Source organism: Myotis daubentonii, chromosome 4 (assembly GCF_963259705.1).
Source record: "Myotis daubentonii chromosome 4, mMyoDau2.1, whole genome shotgun sequence".
NCBI lineage: Eukaryota > Metazoa > Chordata > Mammalia > Chiroptera > Vespertilionidae > Myotis > Myotis daubentonii.
Genome location: NC_081843.1, coordinates 100246352 through 100270029, shown reverse-complemented (window position 1 = coordinate 100270029; position 23678 = coordinate 100246352). Strand labels below are relative to the sequence as shown.

Here is a 23678-nt window from a genome sequence, read left to right as displayed (position 1 = left end):
TAATCATTAGTATGTATGTATAGGGAAAAACATAATACATTTAGGGCTCAGTATTATCCTTGGTTTTAGGCATTTAATGGGTGTCTTAGGACATAACCCCCACAGGTAAGGGGGTACTACTGTACTGTATGATCTCTCTTACATGAGGAACTAAAAGAACTTCACTTATAAAGACAGAGAACAGATTGGTGGTTGCAGGAATGGGGTGTGGGAAAGTGGAGAAAATGGGTATATGTGGTCAAAAGGTACAAACTTCCAGTCATGAGATAAGTAAGTTTGGAAGATATAATGTACAGCAAGCATGTCAAACTTGTGGCCCATGGGCCGCATGTGGCCCACAACAAATATTTTTGTGGCCTAGCCAATATAACGGTATGTAAAAAACATTTTAATAAAAATTTTGTAACTTATTTTTTACAATATCCTATTATTCATAATCCTAATATATAAAAAGCCAGAGGCCGTCATGACCAAAACAACTGAACGGATGACTGAACAGCAGGCTGCATGGGGCGACCAGACTGGCAAGGGAAGGAGTTAGGGACAACCTTGCTGGTGGAGGGCAGTTGGGGGTGACCAGGCTGGCGGGGGGGGGGGGGCAGTTGGGAGTTACCAGGTTGGCACAGAGGGCAGTTAGGGACAATAAGGAAAGCAGGCAGGTGAGCAGTTAGGAGCCAGCGGTCCAGGATTGTGAGAGGGATGTTTGACTGCCAGTTTAGGCCCAATCTCCGGGATCAGGCCTAAACCGGCAGTTGGACATCCCCCAAGGGGTCCTGGATTGGAGAGGGTGCAGGCTGGGCTGAGTGGACCCCGCCCCCATGCACGAATTTTGTGCACCAGGCCTCTAGTTATTAATAACGAACTACAACATTCGCTAATGACTGATTACTATAATCGTGTTGCATTCATTTCCCTTATGCGCCTTATGCTCAGCACACCATTTCTCTCCACTAATACTAGCAGCAAATATTTTAGCAGCCGATTGCCACATCATTAGTCTTGTACTGACTTGTTTAGTGTGCGCAACAGGAAATATTTCACTTTCGGAGAACAAGAAAAATATGTTTATTTACATTACGCTAATTAATTTATGTAGTTATTCAGTGTCTGGTAAGTTAATGTTTAAGAAAAAAATTTTAATTTTTATTAAAATGTTTTATTATTTTATGTTAACGATTACTCATTTAGTTCAGTCCTTTGTATTCAGCATGTCTCTATCGAAATAAACTTATTTTCTATGAAAATTGAAGCTCTTGTTTTATTGTGGCCCACATAAACTTAAACCTTGTTTATTTAGCCCGTGTTAGCCTTTGATTTGACATGCTTGATGTACAGCATAATGGTGATGGTCCTTAATACTGTATTGTTTATTTGAAAGTTGCTAAGAGAGTAGATCTGAAAATTTTTCATCACAATAAAAAAAAAGGTGCAACTATGTAAGGTGATGAATGTTAACTAAATTTATTGTGGTGATTATTTCATAATATACACATATACCAAATCATTACCTGTACACCTTAAACTTACACAATATTATATGTAAATTACATCTCAATAAAAGTAGAAAAATAATATTAAAGTGATTTAAAAGCCCCAATTCATCCCATTTGTGGTCTCCTCCCTCCCTTCTAGGTTACTTGGCATCTGAAGATAAGCTCATTCCATAGAGCCAGTAACCTGGGTCCCCTCTCCTTCCTGCACTAGGGCAGCATTGAGATGGCCATGTAATATTCTTGTTCATTAACTCATTGTCATGGGCACACAATTTGCTAATGGCCACTCTTCAGAATATGTTTGATTTGACCAAGAAGGTTTTGCTCCTTTGTTTCCCACCTGCTTATTCACCATAGCTCACATCCATGCAATATTTTTTCAATGAAAACCACATTCCCTCCTAATAAGGGTCACACTGGATTCCAATTTCCAGGAGTAGATCCTGCACAGTGAGGTTTTTCATGCCTGGTCTTTTTGTTGTTGTTGTTGTTAATCCTCACTAGAGGATATTTTTCCATTGATTTAGGGAAAGTAGAAAGGAAGGGGAAGGACAGAGAAATGCATCAATTGGTTGCCTCCTACACCCACACCAACCAGGGCAGGGGATGGAGCCTGCAACCGAGGTACGTGCCCTTGACCTGAATAGGACCTGGGACCCTTCAGTCCGCAGGCCGATGCTCTATCCACTGAGCCAAACCGGCTACAGTGATGCTTAGTCTTATTACAATCCTTAACAGACCTCATCAGCTGTGAAAGTGCCAAGGATCTGGATCTGAGTCTTTTATCCATGCCAGAAACATTTCTGAAATATCTACTATGTACCAAGCATTGGAAAGCTCAGTGAAGCGTAGAAGTATGAATAAGTGATGTTGTCCACCTTGGAAAGGCTAGCATAGGGTCTATGTAATTAAAATGGATAGACAAGACCCAGAAACCTGCTGGTAAGACACTCTCAAAAAGAGCTAACCTCCTGACCACATGTCTGTTGGGACCTTAACTTCTCTGCTTTGACCTATGCAATAATATCCTCACATTAACATGAAGAGTAATCTGGGATGGTTTAGAGCAGTGATGGCGAACCTATGACACGCGTGTCAGAAGTGACACGCGAACTCATTTTTTTGGTTGATTTTTCTTTATTAAATGGCATTTAAATATATAAAATAAATATCAAAAATATAAGTGTTTGTTTTACTATGGTTGCAAATATCAAAAAATTTCTATATGTACACAGCACCAGAGTTAAGTTAGGTTTTTTCAAAATGCTGACACGCCGAGCTCAAAAGGTTCACCATCACTGGTTTAGAGAGATCTGCCTAAAAGCAAGAGAGTAATCCAAATGGCCTCTGAGGTCTCTTAATCATAATGCTGTAAGGCATCGACAGACAAGCCAGTCCCTAAAGTTTTATCATGCACTTGGGGGAGGAGGAAGCAGGAGCAGACTTACTTTTATGGAACCCACTTGTTTAACCGAATTAAGACAGGGAATATGTTTGCTGCCGGCTGATTTCAGACTTCCACTTTTGACCCACACTTTATACTAAGCTTCAGGGCAGATGAGCTCAGGAGCACAGGATTTCCCTAATCCACATCATTTTAAACTCAAATTTCATTCCATGTCTGCTTTCTCTGTGTCGTGCTTCTAACCTCTGATATTTTGCAGCCTTCCTTTTATTTCCAGTGTTTTTGTTTGTTTATCCCTCCAGATTCTGACCCTCCTGTTGTTATTGCCTTGCACAAAGGGTGTCTTCTTTTCTTGACCCAGGATGCTCCACTGATGTGCCTCTCTGACTCCCTTCCCCCACTTCCCCCAAGGCCAGCACTAGTAGAAAGTATCTCCCCGTCCGAGGGTGTGTCCTATCTTCTCTGGTCTGCCAATTCAAATGTCAACTTCATCCAAATACATCCTCACAGACACAGGCAGAATGTTTGACCAAAGGTCTGGATACATCATGGTCTAGTCAAGTTGATACATTAGATAAAGCATCACATCCTGGCTGTTTTTAACCATGACCTGAAGTTCTCTTAAGAGACTAATTCCCATTTGTAGCTCCCTCCGTGAAGAGAAAGGGAAGTTTGTGTATGCAAAGGGGAAGTTCTGGCCCTTATTCTGAATTTAGGCTAGAATTGGTAGATTGGTCAAACAGGTCCTACCCCTCCCCACTTCTGTCCTTGTGTGGAAGTCCTTGATAGTTCAAGGACTGAAAGTCCTCTTTTCTAATGAATATAGGGTCATTCTCTGAATCACTTAATGCGCAAGAGATTTGGGTACTACAATCAGTCAATAGAAGTCAGCATGCAAGATGAAATATTTGCCATCAAGACTCTTAGCCAGGCCCAAGTAGCTCAGAAAACAGATGTTTTATGTGCTGCCTCCAATATTTTTTAAACGACATGAAACGTATTTATAATCTGCATAAGATTCTAGGTGTTACTTCTCTAGAATCAGAAAGTTAAACCATCAGAGATCATTTAATTCATACTGCCCAGTTTCCAGAAGAGTAAATGGAGCCCTTTTGTAGACAGTCTTCTGCCCCTGTCTCTCTCTGTCTCTGGTTGTTGGGCATCTGAAACCATCTTACAAATGGATGATTCTTCAGTTCACGAGTCTCAGTGGGAGGCAATGCTTGGCTCTCACTACAGATGCTGAAAACCCCAGGCTTGCACATTCTCACCCTCTCTTGCAGCTAAGGCATGGGCATGTGTCCAAGGTTCCCCCAATCAGATGTACTTGCCCCAGATTCGGAATTAATTGGGAGCTTGAGATATAAAGAAGCAGGGAGAGTCCATTCTGGTGGGTGGTGACAGCAGTGTTTTCAGAAACTCCAGGCTCAATGCTGCAGGGATGGCATTCTTGTTCAGTTCCAGAGGCAGCAATGATATCCTGACTGGTTTTGTCTCGTGGTCCTAGTTGCTGCCAGCATCCCATGTTCCTGAGCAAGCCTTTCTTTATGGCCTTCCTGCTTATTCTGAGAGCTACCCCATGTCTTCTCAATAAAATTCTTACGTGCTTAAATCAGCCAAAGGTTTTATTTTTGGTTTGTTTTTTAGTTTCTTGCAATTAAAAACCCTGGGGGATATGTGATTCAACAGGTCTTGTGTGGTTTACACGGGGTACAAATCTTCTCTATCTTCCCTTGGGAAACACCATACTAGGATAGCATATAGGATCAGTTTCACTCAAAATTGTGAGTAACAATTTAAGAGCCTGTATTAGTGAGAAATAGGTTAGGCAGCAAGCAACCTAAAACTCATAATACCAATAGCTTAAATAAGCTAGAAGTATATTTCTTTCTTACATAAACTAGAGAGGTGCCTAGTGGGAGATTTGGGGCTCCAGGCTGTTAGAGATCCATGCTCCATCCCTCTCATTTCTCTTCACCCTTAGCACTAGGGGTCCAGCTTATAGTATGTTTGTAGACAAATCTTCTTGTAGACCGAGCCTTAAATGATTCCTATCCAGCCCCTGCCTTTTTTTTAAAGTATGCAGATACTTGCTAAAATTCTTCTTCAGGCTGCTATAATAAATATGATAGACTGGGTAACTGAAACAGCAAACTTTTCTCACAGTTCTGGGGGCCAGGATGGCCAAGGTCAAGTCACCAGTCAATTTGGTGTCAGTGAGAACCGGCTTCCACGTTTGCAGATGGTGCCTTCTTGCTGTGTCTTCATGGCAGAGGGAGAAAGAGCTCTAGTCCCTTCTTCTTAGAAGGACACTCATCCCATCATGTGGGCTTCAGCCTCATTACCTTATGTAAACCTAATTATCTCTCAAACAACCCACCTTCTAATGCCATCCCTTTGCGAGTGAGGGCTTCAAAATATACATTTTCAGGGAACAGAAACATTCCGTTCATATACCACCCAATGCCAACATTTTTCATGGGCTCCTTTCTTGGTTTATATGGACTCAGCATAGGCTCTTATGGCAGCAGGGCGGCAGGGCTACAGAGCAGACATCTCTGGACTCAAGCAGCACTGACTATGCAGTTCTGGCCCACTAGCACCAACAGGAGGTGGATGACTTTGGAGAGCGAGGATCAATTCTCAGTTCAAGTGACAAAGCCAAGGCAAAAAACAAAGTCCTCTCTCTGAGTGGTATGCAGCACAAATATGCCTCTGGGCACAGATGGAAACACTGGGCACAGATGCTGCAGTGCCAGGAAATGGAGGCTTTTATCTTGAACTTTTCCAGCCAAATTTAATCTGATTGTATAAAAGGATTGCATTGTAAATCTTAAGTGCATAAAGAATTCTGACTGTCTTGGCCTTGGTTCCTCTTGAAATCATTATAAATTACTCTGTATTCAGTATCTTCAAAACTCCCAAGAAAAATAAAGGATCTTCTAAGAAGGAGATTATTTAACATCTCAAAGCCAAGATTTTATCTACTAGTAGCTTCATTGATCATCTTCAACTCTTTCCTCATTTACCTGCTTATCACCAATTCAATCCAGCACAAGTAATGGTTGGTATTCATGTTAGTGACCAGTATTTCATAATGGGATATGTTCTATCTCACGCCAATGCACATACATGATAATTGTAAAAAGCCCTTTGTCAATAGGTTTATTACTGATGCTATCCTGTAACCAGAACAGGTATACCTTAAATTTTAATTATCTTCCCCTCCTTCAGATTCTGAAAACAATTATTTTAATCTTTGGAATCGCCATGACATCTATCATTTTTAGGGGCAGGCCTCCCACCTCTTCAAACACATAAAGAGTGTGACTAACATTGGTCAGTCAAGGTCAGCTGGTAAGAGTTCAAATCTTTTCACCTCTCAGTAATTACATCTTCCTCAGTCTGGGGAAGGAGTGATAAACAGCCATAATGAGAGCAACAGAAATAGCAGTAACTATTGCAAAACACTTCGGCAAATACAAAATGGTTTTACCTAAACTAATAAAAGTTAACAACCTAAATCTCCCAATCCTACTTTGTGTCCCTTGATCCAGACAAAATACCAACCATGAGCAAATAATGTTCATTGTATTAGTTTTCTTTAACAGGGAACATAAAAAAATCCTATAGTGGTCTCAGTAAAAGTTCAGCAACTGTTCCCAAAGAACAAAGAGGAAAATAGCTCCAAGTATGTTTGATGGACATCAATTGACCAAGAAGGAGGAGCTGAACAGAAAAGACTGCATAATAGGATGCTATGAAAATTGAAAGCATCAATTTTTTTTTTAAAGGCAGAGTACGGGCTCCCAATATTGAAAAACACCTGATGCTTCTAGTCTCTGGTTATGAAACAGGAAGCAAGCTTAGCAGCCACATGAGTTTAGGGTGTTACTACTGCTGTGCCTACACAGGGAAAAGACTGTGGGAGGTGACATAGCTCCCTTAGGAACAAAACCCAAGACCAGCCTCTCAGATGCTGCTCTACGTGGCACGATAACAGATCTCAGCCAGCTTTCAGACCTGCTGGAATGCCATAAAAGGACTCTGTCCTTTGTTGCATTGGGTTCCTGAGCTTGGATTAGCTCGTGTCAATGAGAGAAGCTGTGTCCCATGACACTGATGCTTTAAGAGCTCCCCAGGAGATAGGAGGCTGGAGGGCAGGTAAACTGGTGTAAGCAAAAGCTTCCCTCTTCCCACAGTTGAGATCACAGACAGTTGTCTCCTGGCACAGGACCAGCGCAGCAACGGAGCTGACCTGCTGGAGGAGGGGTGGCCCCTCACACTCGCCTCAGTGGTGGTGAGAAGTGGAATGCTGAGGCGGCTGGTTTTGCTCTTTTTTTTTTGTAACAAAGTTTATTGTGTTTAATTTATAAATGTTGGAAACAAACCAGAAAGATAAACTGAGTTCATTTGAACCCACCAACGTTTCTCTAAAATAATATACACATTGTTCCATATAACAATTATAAAATTACTGGTTTATCAATTACCGTTACTTTACAAACAAAAGTCACTTCCATGGCTAGCATATCAATCTTAGAGATTGGGAACGGCCTGAGGAGGCACCATGTGGTTTTTGTCCTACCCTTGGCCTCTGCTTACCTCTCCAGTTTCAATTCTTGCCTTTCCTTCTTCCCTTTCCATGTTGTTCCAGCTACAATGAACTTTTTATTTCTGTAAAACTGTGCTCATCCTTCCTATTGCAGAGATTTTGCAGGTTCTGCTTCACCTATCCTTACATCCCCTCACTTTTGACTGCCCACCTTCCATCCCATCTTCAGTTATCTGCTTAAAACATAACTTACCACACAATTTCATAGCACCTTGTACTTCCTTTGTCTTTCCCATAATAATGGCATCCCAGGGTTCTAGGCCCTGTCCTAAGAATTTACATTCACACACAACACACATGTATGTGCTTCTATGTCTATATATATCTACCATCTATCTATAGCAGGGGCGGTGATCATGCGGCCTGTGGGCCATATAAGGCCTGCAAAATCATTTGGTCTGGCCCTGCGTTAAGGGGTGAGTTAATTAAATGTTTGACCAAATATAGCAGGCTAATTTTTAAGTTGATAATTTTGTATGGCCCATGAATGATGTTATAAATATCCAAATGGCCCTTGGTAGAAAAAAAGGTTCCCCACCCCTGATCTATAGGAACAGTAGTCAGATATAATAACAGTCAAAGCAGAGGAAATAAGGAAGTACAAAATATAATAAATGCAGAGAAAATTTTCAAAGCCTAATAAAATGGAAAGAGAGAAAAAGAGCACCAGCCAAAAGTGCAGGTTCTTTTCAGAAGAAGATATCATGAACTTAATGATTTGGGATTTAAAAAATTGCTTTACATTTTATAACCAGAAAAATTATGTAACTTTTGAACTAGGTCTTTCATATTTCTTCCAAGTCTAATATTCTCTATGAAATCCCACATGGCTATGTAGTGATGAATAATTTTGAAAGTAATAAAGTGTTCCACCAGCATTCCAATTCTTCGTCGTGTAACTAAGTTGAAATATTTATGCTAATAGACTCATCAAATATGTGCACATACGCACACACAACACACTCATACATGTTCATGTGCTGACACTAACACACATGCTTTCCTGAAATATCCATTGAACATAGATTAAGGACATTTGGAGGATGTGAAATGGGGAGAGATTGGTCAATCTGTTAGTTACTGAACACTTTCCTTTGCAAATGAACTAAATAGAATGAAACATTATATTTGGGAAAATATTGATACATTTGTATGTGTAGAAAAATTTTACAGATGTAAGATGTAAGAGAAAAAATGTTACAGATATGAGAAATCAGTGTTACTATAGTGTTTTGAAAATAGAAGCATGTTTTCAATTACTCCAATCCCCAGAGTCAAATATTTAAATAAAGCATGATGTCACCATTGACCAATGAAATGCTAACATTCCTCTGCTGCTCTGGTCTGGGTGGGGCCTGAGAGGGTCAGCCCTGGGCAAACTACGGCCCGTGGGCCGGATCCGACCCCTTTGAAATGAATAAAACTAAAAAAAGAAAATAAGACCATACCCTTTTATGTAATGATGTTTACTTTGAATTTATATTCACACAAACACTCCATCCATGCTTTTGTTCCGGCCCTCCGGTCCAGTTTAAGAACCCATTGTGGCCCTCGAGTCAAAAAGTTTGCCCACCCCTGGCTAAATCAAGGGCAGTGAAGAGAGCTCAAGGCCAGTGGTGAAACAGAAGAAATTGTTCTGTTTCCAAGTATGTTTATGGAAATGAGGAGCTTCATAGTGTCTCCCTGCACTAAGTTTAGGCAAAATGCTCACTTGATAGAAGCATCGCCCTTGTTAATGTACTGGGATTTTTAATGTACTAAACACAGCACTGAACTTTTCAGAGTTGTGTGTGTGAGTCTGAGCCTAGATGCCTAAAGCATGCAGGAAACCCAAGGCTTTTGAATAGGTTTAGACATCTTTGGCAGAAAAATCAATGGGAAGCCTTTTAAACATACAGATATTGGGTCCCAGACAGATAAGAAGCAGAATCTTCAAATTCCCTGGCACCCACCTGCACCTATAGGCCCGGCCAGACCGGGCCATCTGACTTTGACTTTAAAGGTTCTCTACAATTGAGGCAAAAATTCTTAGCTGAAGATCAACTCTTTGTCTGACCTTTAGTTACCCTTCTCTCGCCTTCCTTCATCCTGGAAATCTTTTTATTAAGGGCAAGTATGGAGAATCACAATTTATATGGATATGAAGGTAGCCTACTTTGACAAGTGTTGTCCATTGTTCTTCAGAGCTAATTTGCTTGATCTGGCTAACTCCACAGGAGCAGTCCAAAGTTAGATGGTACTTACTTGTAAGGAAGGTAGGGGGAGGGAGTATAGTTTTCTCATAGAATCTCCCAAATTTTAGCTCTTTAATGTGCAATAATGTTTTTGCCCCTTGAAAATGGCACTTTGCAGCTTGAATATATTCTATTGCCTGCAGATTTTCTTGTGTATTTTTTTCTGCAACCAAGCCCTCCATGAAGATATAGGTTGTGTACTTTAGACAAGTCATAATTACCAGTGAAATTTAAAGTGTTGGCTAATTTTTACTACATAACACATGTAGATGAAGTTATGATGCATATCTATTGTAACCTTGGACCTAGACATCCTGAGTTCAAATCCTGGCCCTGTGCACTTGCTAGTCTGTGGCCTTGGACTTCATCTCTTGGTACCTCCATGTTCTCATCTATGAAAACTACTTTATAGGGCTGTTGTGAGAGTTCAGTGAGCTAATATTTGTGAAGTGTATAAAACAGAGCCTGGGCAGAGAAGTAAGGACCTAATATGGGTTAGCTTTTATTATTCTTTTCTTTTTATATATATTAAAAGAGTACTTCCTGCCCTGCATCGTTTTCCTTTTCCTTAAAACAGAGCAACAAATAAAGAACTCCTCCATCTTTAGATTGGAAATGGGAGGTCAGCCAACCTTTAGATTGAAACATGGGTAGATCTGGTAGGATATAACAAGCCCTTTTCACAAAACCCTTGGTTGTTGTTTTGTTCGTGTTCTCCCTGGGGATGGGGGCAGAAAAGGACTTCACTCTTCACATTATAAGGACCCTCCCACCCAAAGAATATTGGAGCACTAGACATCAGTTACTCATCACAGTTGTCAAGAAGAAAGCTGAGGAACAGCTCTGTATATCTCTAAGTTCTGAGAAAACTACAGGGAAGACAACTCAAGGGGAGTTGAAGGAAGCAGGAGAGAAACCAACACTTACTGAGTGCCTAACATGTGCCAGGTAACATAATACACTTTATGCACGTTATCTTTTTACAGAGCAGGGTCCAGTGCTCATTTGCAACCCAGGGCCTACAAGGGAAGACCGAGCTCCTTGAAGATGTCCCCAGTACTCACTTCACCCCACATTTGTACATTCTACACTCACCCTCAATTCCAGGGCACATGGGCCACTCTCACTCATGGTATACTTCCTCCTACCTCCAGACTAGAGGGAAATTTACCAGCAAGTGAGGGTAGACTGAAAAATTTTATTGGATTAATGAGATATTTGGGAACCATGCAATTCCCAGAGAGAATATTCATTTCTTGGATGAAGAAATATATTTCTGTAGTATATTCCAGCATGTTAGATGCTCTCAGGAGTCTCTTTTCAAATTTTAGTAAACACATATTTCCTTTCTTTTGGGAAGAAGGGCATACAGAATATGATTTAATAATATTAATTATTCATTTTCATATATATTGACCTATACTTAGTCTATAAATTATTTTTGTACCTTTCAGATCTTCTACTTGTAGTAAGAGAATACCTTATAACATAGACCAAACAAAAATGGAGAGAAAAACAAAATTTTGAGTCATGCCAGCTACATATTTGTCCATTGGGAAGCAGCTAAGCCACAGATTAGGGACATGGTCCTGGGGCAAAGCCAGGGGGCATGGTGACAAAGGACTCTTTGTTCTTCCCATGGCCAGATATGTACATAAGTGCATCTTTCCTCCATACATTTATCCAGGGGCCAAGGGGGAAGGTTGATGGCTGAGATATTTGAGTAACCAAGCAATTTTCCTAGTAAGACTGACCATTATTTAAATGGAGTCTTTAATCCATGGAGTTGGATTTAAATTGTTTAAACTATTTTTATTTTATATTTTATTAAAATGGTAAGCTACTTAAATTACTTAAAGTATAACATTACTTAAAAGTGTACAACGTGATGATTTGATATAAACATACATTGTTCTAAAATATATCTTTCTCATAGTACAGTATTTTCTCAGTCTGAATGCAAAATGAACAAATTTTAGACCAGAATAATTGTAAGCTATTAAGGCACTTTGTGAAGAAAATGGACATTTTATAGGATAAGAAATGACAGAATTGCCTAACACGGCTAGAGCTGTCTTGAGTGACTTGTGCCCATATATTATGTAGACACAGAACTGGCCAGTAAGAAGAGTGTTTAAAAATATGAACTTACATGCTTACCTGGCAGCGGAGATACCATGATCACAGGGCGAGGCTTATCCATTGCACTCCGGACGTGCTGGCCCCTGAGATTTCCCCAAATGTGGGAAACCCGACTGCATAATTTGTGGCAGTGGAGGACTGCATTCGCACTCTCCCCTGGAAAAATAAAAGAACTTTCACCTAAATTCAATACTTCTACTATCTACTCAGATACCTAGAGGTGACCCAAAGATGGGGCAGAAAGGGATGCAGCTGATCATACCTACATCCCAGAAAATGATCAGGGTCTGATGAAAAGCAATTACCAGATTTCTACTTCCAAACTAGATTCCTAGAGGAATCTATATGCAAATTCCTGGAATTTCTCTGTACACATAGAGAAAATGTCAGGGAAGTGTATTATGCTATTGCTAAAAAGGCATTGGCCCCAAGTTCCCATCTTCTTCTCTATTTCAATAGCCTACGATGGTTCACATGTGAGCCTTATGTACATGTTTGCGTGTTTAGTATAAAGGATCAGGTGAGATTCCAATGCAAACTGCATAGACCAATACAAGGCAAATAACATGCTTCATAAGCATTAACTACAATTATCATCGTCATTTGTTATTTTAAGTGATAGGTACCCTCTTCTCCTGAATAGTAAGCCTCAGTACCCTGGCCTACGCTTAATGGGGAAAAGGCTGCCTTATCCAAAGGGGATATACAATGACATTACAAAGCATTATCCTGCTAACCTACAGTTTTCAACATAATAGTTACGTTTGTTTGTTGGCTTCTTATGGAGTTTTGAAACACAAGAAAGACAGCCACAACTGAAGACTTATAAGTTTTACATTTGGAAGAAAATTATGACCCAATATTGCTTCTCAGATTTCTTAAAGTGACGTTGATGTATAGATAAGCCACACTTTCTACCCACTATCCTGAGAAATATTCTCATTTAAATTGGATATCCATTGTCATAAAGGAGTATTTTGGTCATGGTTACCTCATAATTTCCTGTGTTCATAAGACAAATAGACTCAGGTATTTTACCCACAAATAGATTGTGGAGCATAACAAACACAAGATAGAGCTATTTCTTGGCAGTGGTATCAGACAAATGATGAACAGGGGAAATAACATTTGAAGAAGCCATCCACCTAAAATAAAAGCCAAACTAGAGACATAAATTAGATACCAAAGGACAGATAAAACTGTTGGTTTCATAGAGAGAAAAAAGTTAAGAGGTTTATTGAGGAATACAAGCATGATATTTCTTGCCAAAACAAAACAAAATCATTATCACAGAGGTTTGCTTTTGTAAGCAGCCACAGCTGTAAACAATATGTAAGTATGTGTCTCAGGCTCAAAACACACACGGAAATCAAGTTAAGAGTCTGGCTTATATTCATCAAAGTTTAGATAATGTCAAGGTTACGCCAAGTCTCCCAGCCACAGGACATGCCGTGAGATGCCACAGCTCCTCAGTCCATCTGGTTATTTATATTGGGTTGTTTGATCACCAGTCATTTTGGATTCCTCCACACAGAAGGTCTGGAAAGCAGAGACTGGGGTTCAAGACTCCACTTTGGGTTTTTGCCCTTATCCCTCACAGGAAGCTCTGAATCTAGGAGTGCGCCACATACTTTCCAAGCCTTTGTCTTCAAAGAAATTGCATTTTTATTTAATTTATTGGGGTGACAGCCTAAATAATAAAAGGCTAATATGCAAATTGACCAAACAGCAGAACGACCGGTCGTTATGACTTGCACTAACCACCAGGGGGCAGACGCTCAATGCAGGAGCTGCCCCTTGGTGGTCAGTGTGCTTCCACAAGGGGAGTGCCACTCAGCCAGATGCCAGGCTCTCAGCTGGCCAGCACAGCAGTGGTGGCAGGAGCCTCTTCCGCCTCCACAGCAGTGCTAAGGATGTCTGACTGACAGCTTAGGCCCACTCCCTGTCAGTCGGACATACCCTAAGGGCTCCCAGACTGTGAGAGGGCGCAGGCTGGGCTAAGGGACTCCCCTCTGGCTCCCTGTGCATGAATTTCATGCTCGGAGCCTCTAGTTGGTTAATAAGATTACTATTAGTATATGGGTTTCAAGTGTACCAAAAAATCTGAATAAAAAATAACAGTGGTGTTCATCACTGTGCCTTGGAAATGAAGAGGAACAAAATATCAGAACAAAGAAAATCCAGGGAATGGCATTATGGGATTCCTGTCCTGGGTATAGATTTAAAACCAAAGGAAATCTTCAGTTATAGCTAACCAAGTTCTGTCTTTGAAACAGACTTTGGAGTTTTCTGCTGGCTGTGGGGATGAAGAGAGAAAAAGATTTTGTTGTGGAATTGTGCATGAATAAATAGTACAGTTGATGGAGGCTTCAAAGTGGAACTAACACAATAACAATTATATATTGATTATATAAATGTTCTTTATCTAGGTTTGTCATATGCCTTTCCACATAAACGATGTCTGTGCAAGTAGAGGAAACGTCTGATCTGACAGATCTTTTAACTGGATGACAGTGACTGCAGAAGAAATTGAGATATTGGAGCCAAGGAGAGAGACTACCTAGAACAGAACCTTCCCTTGTGACCATCAGAGGAAACCAACCTGCTGGCACTTTGCTTGATCTCGAACTGTAAGAAAATAACTTTCTGATATCCAAACCTCCCATCCTGTAGTGCTTCGTATGGTAGCCAAGCAAACTAATAGAAGTGCTTGCTACACAGAGATGAGAAGGGTGGGGAGGGAAAAAGGAATGTGTCCGCGGAACAATACAGAGGAACTGACATCTTCCCCTTGGGTTGACCTCCTTAAACTTCCTCAAGTAGCTCCATCTCTGTGGCCCCAGAGCAGTATCACTGCATTGTCTTCGGAAGTCAGGGAGGAAAATCTGCAAAGAATTGCAGCTACTTGCAGACAGAGGAAAAGCAGAGCCTCCTTCATCAGTATCAATGTATAGACTCATTTTAGAAGGAGACTAGGCTTCAAGTCATACCCCAAGGAACACAAAACACAAAAGCACTCATTCCCCCCAGGCTATTCACCATTTGCAAGTATAAATCAATAATGTGGCTCAAAACACCTTGCTTCTTGTGTCTTGATTTCTCCAGCCCAAAGAAGCTTTAAGTCCAGAAAACAATAAAACAAACTGGGACAATATGCATCCGTATCAATTCCTGGGGACCTAATCAGTGCAATCCGTAAGCAATATGTTCTGGGTATTCAATTACATTGAGTAATATATGAAAACATGTAATCCTCACTACAGCCTGCTAATGTATGTCTCCCCAGTTAGGTCCTGGAGGCTAAGGGGAATAGGGCTCCAAGCCTATGCCTGAGTGTTATCTCAACAAAAACAAAAATTTCACAGATCTAATAGTATATTGCTTCCAATATCAGGATCTTTTATTGCTAAATGTTCCCTTCCTTTTGCTTGTGGCATAGTTTTAAATCACTAGTGCAGCTTATGCTGAGGAAAAACCAAATGATTTCTCTATATCCTGAGGTGAGACCCCAACAGCCCATCAATTAGCACTCCACTGCTGTGGGCTATGCATGTGATGTTTTAAGTACTCCATTAGTCTGGGGCTTTGTTGCCCCAGGCTCCCATCTAACAAAGGGTATAATGGGTGCTTTCCAAATGTCCCCCTTGTTTTAAATCATTGTTATTAAATACAAGCAAGCTGTGTAAGAAAGAGAAGCTTAGGATGCTAGATGCTACCTTTGAAATCTTTCAGTCCAGGGGTGGCAAAGAGATTTTAATTGCTAACTCTCATCAATGGGTTATGGCTACCTAGAGCATGATGCTGAAAACATGCCAAGGCCCACTGTGGGCTCAACAGGAAACAAGATTGATATTGCTGTTTGTTGTGATGTCTGTTGTAACCCTTTCCTCTTATAGAGGAGGAAGCTTAGCTCCAAAATAGTAAACAATATCCTTAAGAGCACATAATTACATAACAAAAAAGTCACAGTCAGAAACAATATATCCTGACTCTTTCTACTAGACCAGTGGTCGGCAAACTCATTAGTCACCAGAGCCAAATATCAACAGTAAAACGATTGAAATTTCTTTATTAGGCCAAAATTTTTAAACTTAAACTATATAGGTAGGTACATTGTTATTAACTTAATTAGGGTACTCCTAAGCTTGCCTTTGCTAAAAACATCCTCAATCTGATTGAGGTACGTTCGCTGAGGTCGACCCCTTCCAACTCTCCCATCCACACTCGTCTTGTATGCTTGTTTTGTGTATCTCCTTTTCGAAAACCAACTTCTGTGCATGGGCCACGAAGTTTCAATCGCACTGTACGTGCACGTCCGCACATGGTATTGTGTGGAAGAGCCACACACAAGGGGCCAAAGAGCCGCATGTGGCTCGCAAGCCGTGGTTTGCCAACCACTGTACTAGACCACTGAAAAAATCTTAGTAGCTTAACTCTGTCCTCCAGATGGTAACACTGGTCTTCCTTCTCCTATGAAACTGTAATCCTAAAAGCCTCCTTTCCCTAACATGCATTTATCCATTTTGCCTCAAGGACATTTACTTTGCCTTTGCTTAGATTTTTCTCCTGAGGCTCTTTTTATGTTAGAAATTCTGAGATAAAGGTTGCCTCTCAGTACTATTTACTCATCTGTAAACCGGGAAGAGTGATACTCAAAGTCTAAATTCTGCACATTGAATTTAAGTCTCTAAAGCCCTTTGAGTTTTTTAGAAAGGGAATTCAAAAATGAAAGTTTCTTTTGTTACCAATATGCCAAATATAGGTAAGAAAATATGAATGGGTATTTGTGAACGTAAAATATTCTGCACTTGAATTGAGCAAGTTATAGGGGGGAAGTTTTGAAAAAAGGTAAAAGCGATAGTGAACTTTTGTGAAGGACTAAGAGCAAGGAGTTAAATTCTAATTCTTTATAGCCGTTACTTTTTTCCCCTTGGGGAAGGACATTAAAAACCTTGTGCTGCAATGCCATCTATTTTTTATTGCACCAATGAGCAAGTACATCTTTCCAAACTGCCACTTTTCATTGCTTTTAAATAAGAATAGATGAGTTTGAAAAGATATGAAGATTCATTAGTCCCCGCTCTAAATATTGCAGGTGAAATTATTCCCATCCACTAGAGCCTACTGCAGACTCAGAGAAGGGTCACACAATACCCTTGAAAATTCCATTCCCAAAGAATGGGACCCCTGTCGGGGCAAATGCAAAGGCATCAGGGGCAGGCCCCCTGCTCATTAACCCAACCTGATCTTGCCAGATAAAGAATAACATTTGATCTCATAGGATGGAGTCCTTTCTATATGTTAAGAATACCCAGCCCAGCAGGCGTGGCTCAGTGGTTGACTGTCGACCTGTGAACCAGAAAGTCACGGTTCAATTCTGGGTCAGGACACATGCCTAGGTTGTGGGCTTGATCCCCAGTGTGGGGCATGTGGGGGAGGGAGGATGGGGGATGAGGGGGTGGGTGGGAGGGACAGCCAATCAATGATTCTCTCTCATCATTGATGTTTCTATCTCTCTCTCCCCCTCCCTTTCTCTCTAAAAAAAAAATCAATAAAAATATATGTTAAATAAAAAGAATACCCAAAAAAACTGGGGGAGAGGGAATTTGATATTAATATGGCATTTTCGAAGAAGTTGTGTAGTCAGAAGAAAAGTATTATTAAAATTCACTTCCTTCCAATCACGTTAACCAAGACAGTACATACTCCAGAATAACTGAGGCAGTATTTACTCTTGGGGAAACACTGGCTTGAAGAGCCATGAATTCTACTGAGTATCCATCTGTCCTGCACTGTGACTGGAAGTTGCCATTTATTACCATACTATAGGCCCGGTGCACAAAATTTGTGCACAGAGGGGGGGGGGTTTCCTCAGCCTGGCCTGCACCCTCTCTAATCTCGGACATCCCTCTCACAATCCGGGATGACTGGCTCCTAACCACTCGCCTGCCTGCCTATCTGATCACCCCTAACCCCTCTGCCTGCTGGCATGATGACCCCTACCTTGCCCCCCTGCCGGCCTTATCGCCCTTAACCTCTCTGCCTGCTTAACTGATTGTCCCTAACTGCTTTCCCCTGCTGGCCTGATTGCCCCTAACTGCCTCTGCCTGCCTGATCACCCTAACTGTCCTCCCCTGCCAGCCTGATCTCGCCCCCACTACCCTCCCCTGCAGGCCTGATCTTGCCCCTAACTGCCCTCCCCTGCCAGCCTGGCCACACCCAACTGCCCTCCCCTGCTGGCCTGATTGCCCCTAACTGCCTCTGCCTCAGCCCCCACCACCATGTCTTTGTCCAGAAGGAAGTCGGACGTCTGGAAGATGGCCGGTTGACTCGGTCTAATTAGCATATTACCCTTTTGTTAGTATAGATAGATTATATAGGATAGGATTGCTTAAATGGGGGGAAAAGCCTTTTTCAGCAGGAGGAGATACTCTTGGCAGACAAAAACACATAATCTCTATATCTGTACTGATAGCCAGCCATATGCACTATATTGCCAAACTGTGGGAAGAACTCAGGAGATTTATCTCAGTGCAGTGGCAGATGCAATGGCGTGAGTGCACTCCGCCTATATAAGCTTCCTCGGCACACTGGGAAGTGGCAGCGCCCGCCTGAGCAAGCCTCCTAGAGCCCCTACATAGTACCCTGATCTTTCCTACTATTGGTTGCCCTAAGGATAGTGTAAACTTCTGATTGGTCTGGAATGTTATATATGTTGCTGCACTTACACAATAAACTTAGACCTGCGTCACTGAACCTGGTATCCGGAGTTGGGCATGCTTCGTTAGGACTCTGTCGGCCTCACCCCCGCGGGACCCCCTGCTTCACCAAACCAGTCATTAAAAAATTGAATGACTTTCTTACACCTTACACCAAACAGCTGTTGCCCTTAAAAACCCTCCTCAGCCTCCACCACCTTAGGTTCTGCCTTTGCAGTTCACACAGAGTAGGTTCTGATTGGTCGGTTTCTATGCCAATCAGCATCTTCGGGCCTATCTCCAGGCCTGATAATAGAGGTGGGCTGATCAGCAGCTGCTCCAGGTTGCTGGCCAGTGGGCTGAACTGCTGACCTCTGGAAGAGAGAGAGAGGCTTGGCTGCTGGTGAGGCCCAGAGAGAGAAGCAGAATATTGATCACCCTGCTTCTCGCTCCGGGCCTCGCCAGCAGCTGCCGCCACTGCTGATCAGCCCCGCCTCTCTCTCTCTGAGAGGTCAGCAGTTCAGCCCGCTCACCTGCTGCGTGCGCAGCCTAGTGTTCGGTCGAGCCTTCGGTCATTTTGGACGTTACAACCCTGGCATATACATATATATATATATATATATATATATATATATATATATATATATATATATATATATATATAAATTGTCACAACACTTCAAAAGGGTAGATGTTGTGATCTGCATCTTACAAACGAGGGTATAGAGACACTGAGGGCTTATGTGGACTGAGGTAATTCAGGGTCCTAGCAGAAAGACTGGAACTGTCCCTTGGCTCCTTCCCACTAGGCCACCTAAAGACTGTCCTATATTTGGTGACAATGTCATATCCCTCAGCATAACAATTGTTTGAAGTTCTTCTTTCAAAATAACCAAACCTCCACTTTTGCATTGTCATCTGGTTTACCTTCCCATCACATGCACAGCCCCTAAATGGGGATGCCTAAGTCTCCCATGTGTAGGAAGGGCCAGTCCTACATACTTTCTTGAGGTGGTGTGCGGAGCCTGCCTAAAATGTACCCTGAAAACAGACATGAATAAGGAGGGATTACCACACCTCATATATGACATTTGTTCCAACTTACAGTTCACTAGGCTTTGTTATTTATATGACTATGGGGAAGAACTATGTCATGCAACCTGAACCCCCATGGCATTTAGCCCCTTGCCTTGTTTATGGTAGGTGCAATACTTAGGTGTAGAGTGACTAACCGATTGGATGAATGAATGGGTGGATAATAGCTCACGGATGGGGTGTCCTCAGCTGCCGATCTGTTCCTCTATTCTCACTCACATTCTAGCACCTGAACCACTTCCCAAAGTTCTACCTTCCTCCTCCTACCGCTCACCTGATTTGCCTTCTGTTGACTTGACACAAAGTAATGAGGACCCAAGGAGAATGACTCAGCTCAGTGCCACGTCTAAGTCTTTCACAACCTTTTCTCCTTCACCATTTGTTCATTGCCAGTCTGAGTGACTCAGCTTCTGTTTTAATGGAAGTGGTGTATAATATCATATATATGTATATAGTTAATCCTCACTTGAGGATATTTTTTCCATTGATTTTTAGAGAGAGTAGAAGGAAGGAGGAGAAACAGAGAGAGAGAAACCTTGATGTGAGAGAGACACATCGATTGGCTGCCTCCCATATGCACCTTGATCAGGGCTGGGGATTGAGCTTGCAACTGAGATACATGCCCTTGACTGGAATTGAACTTATGACCCTTTAGTCTGCAGGTTGATGCCTAACTACTGAGCCAAATAGCTAGAGCTTTAACATATTTTTATATAAAATAAATTTTTAAGAACTCTCCCCTAATCACTATCTCATTTGATCAGTGAGAAGTGAAAATGGCAGCTTTTTTGGTCAGTCCCAGTCTGAGGGTGCTCTAGGTCATGGTTTTCATGTGTAACTAAGACAGAGGAAGAAGTACCTTCCTCAAGTTTGTAGGACCACAATGGCCACCAGAAGGATGAACCATATAGACTTGGGGTGTGGTCAGACTACCTGGGCTGCTGACCCCACCTAGCTGTGTAATAGAAGTTTGCTCCTTCAGGTCAAATCCTGCCCAACCCACAGGGAAACTTCCTCCACAGCTCCTACTAAGGGCATGACCTTAGATGGGAGTCACTCATTGCTAGTTATGATGAATAAAAAGGGACACTGGGAAATTTCAAGTCTGAAATTGGGCTTTGTTGGGCAACAAGAACCTAGAGGGCTGGCACTTTGAGAGGCTGGTAGAGCTTATTGTCACAGCTCTTGGGTCTACTCCATGTCTGTTTATGGCTTTTAAGCAATGCTCACTCTAAGAAGCAGCTAAGAACTCCCAGCAGTCCCCGCCTGAGCCCAGGATGGAATAAACCAGAGTTCCCAAAAGGCAGAAGGGCCTATATTGTGTTATTTTCAAATGATCTATGAGACTTGGATGGCAAACCACTGGTGCTGAGAGGGCCTTTTTGTCCTCATTTGGGTTAGACATACTGAGCTCATTTCTTCCTCTTCATTTTGCAGAGCAGCCATCACTAAGATGAAGGTGGGGAAGCGCGTGGACAGAGAAGGGGATACAGAGACTGTTTCCAGATAGGTTAGCATTCAGGTTAGCTTGTACCAAAGAGGACCGTCGAATCCATGCTTGTAAAGCCCACTCTGAGTCGACAACATGCTTGTCCTGCTGTCTGATACCCCACTGGCCTTTGCACCACCACTGACCTTGGATAGCTTTTCTTCACAAAACGAATCCTCATGCCCTCCCCGTGCATTCAGCTCAGCAGCACGGGCCCATCATTGCCTATTAAATCTTAAAACTTCTCAAAAATGAGAAATACATAAAGCGAGCATGGTAGCAGTGTGGCGGATATGCACCCAGAATCAAGCTTTTGATTTCTGGTAGAAGTAAATCAAAAGCAGGCACTTCCCTCGACCACAGATGAGGCAGTGCCTGGAGCTGGATAACAGCAGGTTGCTGAGTCTAAAGTGCACATAAAATCCAATTGTAGGTTGGCTGACAACAGAACACAACTGGATTCACTTACTGTTAATTAGGCAGAATAAAAAGAGACAGGGTGATGTGAAGCTGGGGATTATGGGTAGTGAAAGCTACTTGATGGGAGGAAACCGATTTTTCCTGGTGTTTTGGAAAATCACTTCATATAGTGTCTGGTCCGTTATGTATGCCCTGACGTTTGCATGTGTAAGAGCCAAAGTATTTCTGCTAAAACTACACTCCAGGAAACCCAATCAGAAGGGGCCTAAAAGGTTCCAACCAGGAAGAATGGGTATGTTTGGCTCCCTAATACAGAATGGCTCTTCTGTTCCTGGCCAGTATGGAAAGACAGTTTGTCTTCTGCCCCAGGTTATAAAATGCACACCACTGAGCAACGCTCTGGATACTGTCCACTGAAGCTGCTGTGACGCCCAGATAGCCCACTCGATAACCGATCATTTTGTTAGTGCCTCCTAGTGCTAATTCTCTTTCTCTGGGTGAGCTCACTATTCCTTCACCCTGTTTAGAAAAGAAGTGAGCTTCTAGGTTCATGCGAGCTAGGAGACAGTGTAGGGAGGTATAAGACCAGAAGAAACCAGTTAGACATAGTGCTGCTTGATAATATAAAAGAAACTTTTGTGGAAATTCTTACTCCAAAATGGTGAAACCTGTCTTTGCCCCACTTTCTGACCAGAGGTGACATGAGAGACTTATTTTAATCTTAACTCTATTGAGGACAGTGGAGTCTTCCAAAAAGAAGGAGAGTTTTGCTGAACCTCTGGAACATTGATTCCAGATGGACTTTGTTTGTATCATTTTTGGAATTGTTTTCTCTAAATGAGTCCTAAAAATAGAATGTACACATTCACCAAAAACTGAAGGATGCTGAAATATTCAGCAATGAGGATGGCAAATCTAGATGCTTTCAGGTGCCACTGTGGGCAAAAGCTTCAATTCTCATTTTGTTCTTAACCCTGGCAAGGTAGGCAAATTCACCCAATGAATTTACAGAATCTACTCAGGTGCATATTTTGCAATAAGAAAGAATGAATTTTATTTCAAATTAGTTTTAGGAGTAATTATAATGAGGAGTGTGTGTGTGTGTGTGTGTGTGTGTGTGTGTGTGTGTGTGTGTGTTTGAGAGAAGAGAGGAGCAGGGAGAGAGATTCTACTGAAGAGGTCAATATTAAAATCAGGGTTTAATTCCCACTCATGTTCTGCTTCTAAATTGTTATCATCAAATAATCACCATGCAATGGTGAGAGTCAAGAGTGTTGGTACAACCCCAGCCCTGCTCAAACGAATGGATGCCAGCTGTAAACTTCCAGCTGGGCTGTAACTTGCTTTGGGCAAACATCAGCCATGAATTGATGTCCCAGAGACTCTGCACCCTTGCTACACCTATGGCCACAGTGGAAGCGCATGTGTTGTCTCGCTCTGTACCATCAGACAATGATATCTTGGCCGCAACAGATTAAACCACAGATTGACTCCTCAGCTACCAGCCACACGACAAATGTAATAGCCCAGTGGCTTACAAGGTAGCCAAGTGCCAGATAAGTGTGCTTCTTTTTGGATTAAGGCCCGCCGACCGAGTAATAGCTTCTCTCTGGATTAGTTGAATGAGTGATATAAGAAGCAGAAGAAAGAAACAGAACAGGGCAGCCAGAGAGAAAACCCAAGACTAGAGAGATAAACAGCTAGGGGGAAAGCTGAGCGCTAAAAATGGCAAACTCACTAGAGAAGGTCCCAACAGATGCTATTGACAGAGAGGACGATAGGGCACTTGAGCTCCTGAGGATCTGGGCCAATGCTTTAGTTCCTGGGACACCTACTGTAGGAAACTTAAAATGGCTTCCTGTCCCCCCTCACTTCACCAGGTGTTCCTTGCTAGATCCCCATCATCTGAAATATCTCAAGGATGTCACTCCTCCTTATAAGCCAAGGTAATTATAATAATAACTAGAGGCCTAGTGCACAAAAATTTGTGCACTCAGGGGGGATACAGGGTCCCTCAGCCTGGCCTGTGCCCTCTCACAGTCTGGGACCCCTCAGGGGATGACCACCTGCTGGCTTAGGCCCGCTCC

The 23678-nt window shown here is 42.0% G+C and overlaps 1 pseudogene; it reads left to right on the top strand.

Annotated features, from left to right (window-relative positions):
- The first annotated feature begins 11899 nt into the window (after positions 1-11899).
- Positions 11900-12048, top strand: LOC132234005 (U1 spliceosomal RNA; annotated as a pseudogene).
- The last annotated feature ends 11630 nt before the right edge of the window (positions 12049-23678 follow it).